Source organism: Pygoscelis adeliae, unplaced genomic scaffold, assembly GCF_000699105.1.
Source record: "Pygoscelis adeliae isolate BGI_AS28 unplaced genomic scaffold, ASM69910v1 Scaffold75, whole genome shotgun sequence".
Lineage (NCBI taxonomy): Eukaryota > Metazoa > Chordata > Aves > Sphenisciformes > Spheniscidae > Pygoscelis > Pygoscelis adeliae.
The window spans coordinates 1,530,980-1,540,207 of NW_008824772.1; the positions used below are offsets into that span (position 1 = coordinate 1,530,980).

The window sequence follows — 9,228 nt, forward strand, 5'->3', positions numbered from 1 at the left end:
TACCGTTCTTACTGTAAAATATCTTACAGATCGCATGGGGAAGAAAACATCAGGTAATTATATAGGTGGTAGGAGAGGGACTGCTGGGTGGGTGCCGCAGGGACAAGTGCATGATGATATAAAGGGATGGTGTGACTAGGAGAGGGGTGTAGGTAAAGACCAGCTACACACAGTCAGACCAGGTTTCACCTGGTAATGGGTGCTGGCCTAGGGGAAGGATGGAGAAAGAGTGAGACCGAGTCTATTCCCTGCCTGTTCCCGCAGACTTTCCCAGGACGCGGCTGTGCTTCCCCGTGCCGAGCAGGGCAGGCAGCCAATGTCCTCCCAAGGCCACACGGGGCTTGGTACCGAGCTGTGCTCCTCCGACTGGGTCATGCCGCCTGTGCCTGGTCTCAGGCTGCTCCATGCCCTGCATGGTTTTTCCTACCCTGTCTGCTGGGACACTTACAGTTAAATCCTGGAAATGGCAATGAATCTTGCTAAAATCAGGGCAATAGAAAGTTTAGTATCTCCGATGATTTGTAAATGCTTATTATATACTTTAAGATCACATAATCTGACTATTAAATCCAACAAGCTACACAAAGCAAAGACCTTTCATATGTGAAGATGGGACCAAACTTCTGCTGCTGCTCAGCATGAGACCTGGAGAGCTTGTGCACAAAGACACCACCACCGTCATCTGAGGAGCTGTGTCCCAAACCGCTTAAGCAAAGCCGGCTGGAGCAGCCGTTGTGTTTGGTAACTGGGTTTAATGGCAGCCACAAATGGCACTTGGGTTATTAAGATGTTTGCCTGAGGTGTGGATGATACAGCCCTTCTCCACTTTCTTTATGCCATCGTTTCAGTACTCGGAGGCTTTGTGGAAAAGCTGGTTTCTAAGCGGGGAAGGGGGAATGCAATCTCCTGGATAACAAGGTGTCTGCTTTGTGCTAGCAATCATGCTTAATCACGTCGAGGGGACGGCGGTCTCGGTGGCCGTGGCTGGCGCATGCAGCCTGCCCAACATGCTGCTTGTCTGCAGCCTTCGGCGTTCAGAGACGCCAACGGCACTCGGGGGATTTCTTGCTTTCTCTCATTTATCACAGTGAAAGTGTTCATAAAAACACTCTAGCTTCCAGCGCTGGTGAGAAGAGTTGCGGCGGCGGGGGGAGAGACCGCCCCCCCGCCTCCACAGCGCAGGTACCCGTGGCTCGCCTCTCCCCACCACCAACACGGGGAAGGCAGAAGAGTTTTAATTAGCTCCTGATGCTATTTTTTACCTCCCGGCGCTGCTTAATTTAGCTCAAGCTGCCATGCACTGATTATTAAGGGGAAAAGAAGGAAACGGGGGTGTTGGCCCCTCTCTGCTGAGCAGCCTGGCGGGAGCAGCCTCATCTCCTGAAACCTGGGCTTTAGCTGGGGCTTGTTCCTAGACCTTCTGAGCAGTAAAAATTTATAGCCCAGAGAAATTTCATGCGCTGGCGTTCATAATTCACAGCTCCTGCAGGGCAGAGGGAAGGCTTACACTGCACTTGTGGGTTCTGTTCATACCCACTTCAGTTTAAAACAACATAAATATCTTATGGAAAAGGTGCCTGAGATCTTCAGTCATGCTGTGACCTGCCTTGCTGCTGGAAGGACACAGAGACCTTGAAAAGCTGTCGTTGTGCAAGGAAGAGGCTTATTCTCCTCTTTTTAATATACAAGGCCATTGCAGGACTTTGTGCCATCTTAAATGACACGTGGAAGTGAACAAGAACCAACTGTTAAAGCTTTCATATTCCCCAGGCCAGCCTTGGTCCCGGTGTGAAGTGGATGCCGGCAGCTGAGCCAGCTGCTCTCCTCCAGCCATTGCATACGCAGTGAGATTACGTTGCCTTCGCTTATCCCCGCTGCTGGGTTTGCTCAGGCTCCCTCTGTGCCAGCCAAGGTGAGCAGAGGGAAGTACTATGCTGAAGCCAGAAGAGGGTCACTGTATCGTCAGGTTACTGGAGTTTATGTATTTAGGATATAAAGTGCAGCCTGTAATGTACAGCACGCAGAGGTTAATGGGCGAGCACCACTCCGCGCGGCACACAGCAACGAGATTTCTGCAGATCTTCTAGCAAAGTCCCCAGCTGATTTGCTTTGCAGCACTAGATATTCCTCGTTTTACTCTGCCTTTGTAGCTCTTTGTAGGGTATTGAAACCAGCAGTTTGACTCATATCCCTGACTGCGAGCACTCTGACACACTGCAAGTAGGTGAATATTGTATGTCAGCTTTGATATGCAGAAGGTGAGAGGGCATTGGGAAGGGCTCTGCAAAGGAAAGGGCTCAGCTATTGTTAGTGATGTAAACTTTGAATATATATATATGTATGTATATAGTTTAGACCTGGAGAACTGGACTTGGGTGCATGGGCAATATTGCAAGCTGAGAGCTTTAGCTCCTACTTCCTTCTTGAGAAATGCGCTTTGTGTAACGCTTTTCTACAAAACCACAGGGTAGGAGCTGCTGGCGCGTGGATGCGGAGCTGTGCCTGCCATCCGCTTGTCCCTGTGTCCCGGCCTCGTGCATCCCTCGTGTGAGTCGGTTGGACGCGGAGAGCCGAGGCTGTGCCCTCTCCTACGGTCCAGGACCTCTCCCCTGCTCGCTGCCAAAGCCGCCCCGCTCCCAGCTCCTCCCAGAGCCGCCCAGCAGCTGAAGCATCCATTGAGGACCCTCCTCGCTGTGCCACTTGCCTCACGGTTAGTCTGCCAGAACCTCAGCTTCCCACCTTCACAGCCAGCGTCGCAGGTTTTCTGCTTGCCAAAGCACTGCTTCAGCCGGGGTTAAAAGAGGTAACGCCGAGGAGAAAGGAGACACGTGGGCGGGATGTGCTCTGTATGAGGTTTTGGGGGGGATGTTTGTTGGATCCAGAAAGACCATGTGAATGAGCACTAGCTGTACGCACACGGGCTGTCCAGTAGCGTGTGAGCTGGGACCGGGGGGGCTGTTTGGTCGATGATTTTATTTGTTGAAAGTTGTTGGCATCATCCAAAGCCATTAGTGTGAATGAGCTGGAGCAGAGCCATCGCCCCGGCGAGCACGGTGGTGTGGGCAGGGCAGAGGAGGATGGTTTGGGAGAGTGGCTTGTTAGAAGGCTGGAGTGGGGAAATAAATATCAGTTGAGCTCCTTTGACCTCGAGAATATCATTTGATCTCTTTGCATTTGGTGCTGGAGCTGAAGGTGGGCTCAGTTAATCAGTAACAACCATCCTTGCAAACCTGGCCTGGGCAAACAGGGCAGGTTTTGAACAGTCCACAACAAAAAGAGCATGGTATGGTAAAGAAGGAGAGGGAAGAGCAGCCATGGGTCAGCCTTGGGGGGTTCTCAGCAGAAAAATACGGTATTTTCCATACAGCATTTCCTTTATGCTTGCACTGCCATGAAAGGCTTTTTGATCAAGCTTAAAAAAATAACTTGGATAAGAATTGAAGCATGGAAAGTGCCAGGAAAAGGGGGAATTACTCAGAAAAATTATGGAAGTCGAGTTTAAGAGAAAAATCTTAAGTAACCCCACTCATAAAATTAGTTAGTGGTGAGCATTACTGTGTGTGGCGGTCACACATCATTTCTTCTGATTATTTTTCAGGTGTTCCTTGTATCTGATGACAAGCAAAAAATTAATAGGATTATGATTGCTGTGGCTCAATCTAGGTTTAAATAACTCAAAACCAGCCTTCTTTTTATTTTTATTTAAAAAAAAACAACCCCTCTCTGGAGAGCCTGTGAGCCCAGTGCGCTCGATTGATTCAATGCCCCTGTTTCTATCCGGCTGTAATGGCAGTGCTGCGTGCAGGGCTGGCCGTGCAGCACCGCTGTTAGCAGCCGAGGGGAAGCTTTCAAGTCCAGTATTGATCCTTTTGAAGTTTATGGCTGCTGGTAGTCGCAGTTACTACTGCTTGTTCAAACTGCCATGAGATGGACTGTTTCATTTCTTAATATCAGGCTAAACCTCCTCCACATCAAAAAGATTTATTTCTGTACTTAATTTTTCCAATACGTAATTTCTCTCTCAGAAATTGAGCTGACATTTCTTTATGACACCAGAGCAGCTCTCTAAAGCTGCCTTATATATTTCTGTCTTCCCATCGACAACATAGGTAGCAGGTGCCGGCAGCCAACAGGGCTCCTGGGAGCCCTACAGACCAGTTCCAACCCACGTCCCCTTTGGCCATTTCCCTCTCAACGTACCAGCCCAGAAGATATTGCTTTTCTCTGCAGCCATCCCTGCTCTCCTTCAGCTATTATATGGAAGCAGAGCAGTCTTGTGTTTTTCTCCTGCCTGCAGTAGACCTTTTCCAAGCTTCAGGAGGGACTGTTGCTTCCCAAATGGTAATTCCAAAACCAAAACTATCACTCCCGATCGGCCAGTTTTCCAGGTCAGGTTTGGGGAGCTGCTTCTCCTAGGCCCCAGGTGGAGCAGCGGGCACTGCCCACACCATGTCCTCCTCTTCTTCTCTGCTGAGCTGCATACGCCCAGCTGTGGCTAAAGTCATCTCACCGTGTGCTCCTCACACCGGCAAAACCCTCTCTGCAAACCTCTCGAGCATCAGTTCGAGTCAGCTGGAAGCAAGCTGTGTCTTGCACGGGCTGTTTTAGGACCAAAGCATTTGCTCCCCTTGGGTGCTCCATAAGCTCAGTGAGAACCACTATGCCCTTCTGCGACGACCTTTCTATTCCATTGTGGTTACTAATGACCAAATTGGGCTTTTCTGGATTTGCCACGAGGGAGCCAGGGCGACGTTGTGCTGCCCAAAGGAGGGTGACGATGCAGCGGTGGCCTTGGCCAGCCCCCCGGCACGGTCCTGCCTGCCCAAGCGCTGCTGGCTTTGAAAAGTTTAGTTCTGAAAGAGCCACTCTCCTTGACCTATTTATTTTTGCCCACGTTTGTGGCCTGCATTGTGTCCTGACGAAGAGATCGTGCTGCTTGAAGGCCCTTTATTTTTAGCCAGCCCAATTTTCTTGTTGCAGCTTAGTGGGAGCTGGTCCTTTCAGTTCAGCTCCATCACAGCTCACGCTCTCCTGCGTTTGCCAGCTCTTACCCAGGTCCCTGATGTTCTTTGTGCATCGATCGCTCACTCAGTGGGCTTCCTACCCGCCTTCCACCAGGCTCCGTTCCTCCTCCTTTATGTTCTGCTTAGCCTCTCCCACCGCTCCAGGTCCATGGCTTAACTTCTGATTTCACTCTGCCCTTGGCTTGCAGCAGGGACCAGGCTTTCACAACCGCAGAGGCAGGTCGCCAGGCTTGTCCTGGATCCCAGCACCCCTCCACAAAAACTTCCCTCCCGTCTGCTCCGATAACCTTGGCTGTGCTTCCCCTCCTCACAAATGTCAGGAAATTGGAAATGATGCTCTAGCCACATAAAAATCAATAGCCGCCACCTTGGCCTGGCTTGGCCCTGCTCTTTCTACCTTTACCCAGGACAGGAGGGAGCAATGTTTTCCGCTGAACTCAGAGCAGTGATTTATTGATACGACCCATTCTGTCCAGGCAGTTGACCAGCAATATATTTATTTTTCCCAGCCCATCCACGTAGCCCAGAGCGGTGGCTTGTGCTCGGCGTTAGGTCACGGAGGGGTGGGCTCAGAAATCTAGACCAGGATAATATTTTCTTTCTGTGACCGTGGAGCAATAGGTAAGGACTTCAAATCACTCCCAGATCTGGGTGAACTGCATTAGGAACAACGCCAATATTAATTTCATTTTCCGAAGGGGTCAGTCCCGGCAAGGGCCATGTGCAGTTTCCATCAGAAGCTATGGCTCCAAGACGAAAAGAAATTCATTATGAGGACTGCAGATTACATTGCAGACTGCCTTTATTATTCCCTGGACTACTACCAGAAGGCACAGTGTGATCGAAGGAGCAGGAACAGTTCTAAGGTCCTTTTTCTTGGAAATCTTTGGGGCTATATTCATTTAATTCAAAATACAGCTCTTGTTGGAAACCAAACAGCATCACCTTTTCAGCTGTAGGAAGCGTAACACAATTGGTAAAGGTTACTGGGGACTAAATCCTTGCCAGCTCCTGTTTGTGTCCTTGAAAGATCTTCCTCTTGGGAGCCCTGCTAATTCTCCAGGCGCTGGACACGGGGGAAGGTGTGTTCCGAGTGGCTGCGCTGCACCATCCCTGCCTCCTGTCCCCCGCCGCATCGGGCTCGATTTTATGTGCCAGCAAGGCAGTAACAGGGATCACTCTGTAATGCAACTGTGATTACATGGAAATTGAAGCGTGAGAGAGAAAAGAAATGAGGCAATTGAGAGGTGTGATTCTGACGCCAGACCCCTCTCTCTGCTGCTAGCGTTGCCCCAATGACCGATGTAAATGATGCCAAATGGGTATATTTTCCAGTGCCTGGTGTTGATGAATAACAAATGACAGGAAATACTTAGCCGTTTCCCTCTGAATGGCTTTATCTGGACTTTCACATACTCCCTACTTTGATTTTCATTTCCTTATTAACAAAAAATGTGCAGGGAGGACGTTTGTTGATAATACATGAGCCAAGAATAGATTCCAGCTCCTTTTACCATTTTGGCACCAAAATGCCAAGAGGGATGAGACACCCTGTAGTAAACACTGCTCATTTTGAGGCGGCAACTAGAAAATACGGCTCTGAGTTCGGGAGAAGAACGGATGAGCCAGAGGATCTGTGCTTGGCCTGGTCATATTGCTGGGTCAAATGGGATCTATAAAGAGCTGGGAAATGGCATATTCCCATCCAGTGAAGGGGTAAAGTGGTGTCCTAACATATACAGCTTTGTGCTGGTCTCTGCCCTTGACAGTAAGGTTGTCCTCAGGCTACCAAGGTGCAGGGCTACCTTTGCAGGACGTGCTTCTCTGCCCCATAGCTACCAGTTCTTCTTTAGCTGCTGCCTCCTAATTCCTCAGGAAAAAAAATCTGGGCATCTCCTCTGCACATGTCACTCCTCATGCTCCTAGAAGGGACGTGTCCCTCCTGGGAACATGTCCTGCTTTTCTTGAGCTGAGGGAAATATTAAATAAGAACACTAAAAATGAGGCTCGTTAGCAAAGCCAAAGGTGGAAATAGCATGAGCCGGAGCATTTGCTTGGGCTGTCTGTAAGCGACAGCACTCCCCTTCCCGTAGGTCGGTACCTTCTGGGAAACAGCTCAGTGTGAACGTAGGAAGAGCCAAATCCTTAATTTCATATGGGAGAGAATTTTCAGAACGGTTGCAGTGCTTGAGGGTGCAAGTACATCTGCTTCCTACCGAGAAGTATTTGTCTGCTTTGGACTCACGGTAGGATGCAATAATAAAAGTCTCTCTCTCCCTTTCTCTCTTTTGCTCAAGAATTTGCAACTCTTCCAGCAGCATTCCCTACTTTTCTTTCTTATTGCTGCCCAGAGCTGCGAGCTAGAGGTGCGGACAGGTCGTGGGTGTCACATCTGTTTCGTAAACGCAGTTATTTGGACTCCACAGTAACTACAAGTTTCCTTCACATCAGTCTTGTATGAAACTTGCTGCAAGATTAGCACAGGACCGGGCTGTCGGGGAGCTTGGTGCTGTACATTTGTGCTATAGATGTGCCGGGGATGGGCACTGCAAAAGCACAGAGCTGCCTGAGAGAGCTCGACTCGCAGGCGGTTCAGTGGCAAGAAATAACTACCAGCATCGTCTGCTTGTATTAATCATGAGGGAACTACAGCAGAACCTTATCTTTGGAGGTTTTCGAGTGTAAAAGTGCAAGCTGTGAGGACTTTTAGCATCTTTGAGAGTCACTGTAAGCAAGTAAGTATTAATATATTTACATCAGAGGTGCAAGAAATAAAGGCCTCCTCCAGTCTGCTTGCCTGCCCGGACATGTCAGAACAGCAAGCCATCATCTCCCGGCCCAGGCAGGAGCCACGTCTCCTGATTTAATCACTAAATCCCACCACCTTTGCTGCAGTGATGACAGCAACAAGACCTCTCTTCCAAAGAGCCTGTTCACTACCGCGTGCCGCGATAGCAAACACCGGCTGTGAGTACGGGCATGATGGAGCTATTCCTGCATAGGTTCAAAAACTGACACCGGGGGAGACGTACAATATACGTGCCCCAGCTCTACTGTTTACCCACCATTATTTTGGGAATAGGTGTTTCAAATGAAACCTGTGTTCGGGAGGACCCTGCCCTCCTTTCCGGGCAGTGGGATGCAGCGGGGGAACGCCGTGCTCTGCCCATAGCCCGCTCCCATTTGTTGTCCCTTGAAACTTCACGCGGCGTGAGCAAGGCTCCTGCAATTTTAAAGGGAGCCCAAGGAAGATGTGTCCCGCTGCTACTGTGTTAAACTTGGTAGCTTGTCTAGCTGGATTTATATTTTTTCCCCTTGTCTGCAGTGCTGAACAACAGCAAAATGTGCCTTGGAAAATATACATGACACAGCACTTATCTGTGATTCATACTGCCTTTATAAAAGCAGTCAATAGCACTATCTATCTATCTGACTCGTTCCCACTCCCCAGAAGACCGTCTCTCTCACGCGTATCTTTTCCTTCTTGCTCTTATTCCTCTAATCATTCTTTTCTGTGGCTTTTTTCCCCCCCCATATTAATTGTACTTCTTCTCTGTTGCACCAAGAACTCTGATTTCTGGTGACATTTTATCAGTCTGCAGGGCACCGTGAGAACTGCTAAATTCCACAAATTAGCAAAAATAAACGAAAAAGAAATATTCCATCCGTAAGCGACACGGAGGATGAGGGAAGTTTTTTTCGCCTCCTTCTGTAATGTTCTCCCAGGGCCTGACTGCAGCTCTCTGGCCCCATTTCCCTGCCTCCCCCTGAAGCACAAGCCCAGTTTGGACCAGTTCAGTCTCTGCATTCAGCCGACACCAGTGCTTGCAGCTCCGATCCAGCAAGCACAATAAAAAGCAAAAAAGGCAGGCTATTGCATCACGCTGCTCTGCTTCAAGGCATTTGATGGTGTCATTCAGCGGGCATAAATGTAGCATGGTTTTTGCAAAATGGAGATCTTGATGCTCTAATGGGTAAATCTACCCTGGAAGAGGAAAAATGGCAGTATTGGGGGGGAGCGAGGTGGTGACTGGAGCTGCTCGGGAGGGGGGGTTGGTCTGGCAGCTAAAAGTATTTTCGCTGATCTGTTAATGTGGTGTCCGTGAGCCTCAACGGGCTCCTGTGCTGAGGAGATGTGGCTGGGACTGCTGCCCTTCATGGGAGCGCTAGATAAGGCTCTGAGGACAGCAGATGCTGAGGTTCG

The 9,228-nt window shown here is 49.5% G+C and overlaps 1 protein-coding gene across 1 annotated transcript in view; it reads left to right on the forward strand.

Moving 5' to 3' along the window:
* Positions 1-9,228, forward strand: part of CACNG5 (calcium channel, voltage-dependent, gamma subunit 5) — a 23,213-nt gene that overhangs the window by 10,199 nt on the left and 3,786 nt on the right. The window lies entirely within an intron of this gene.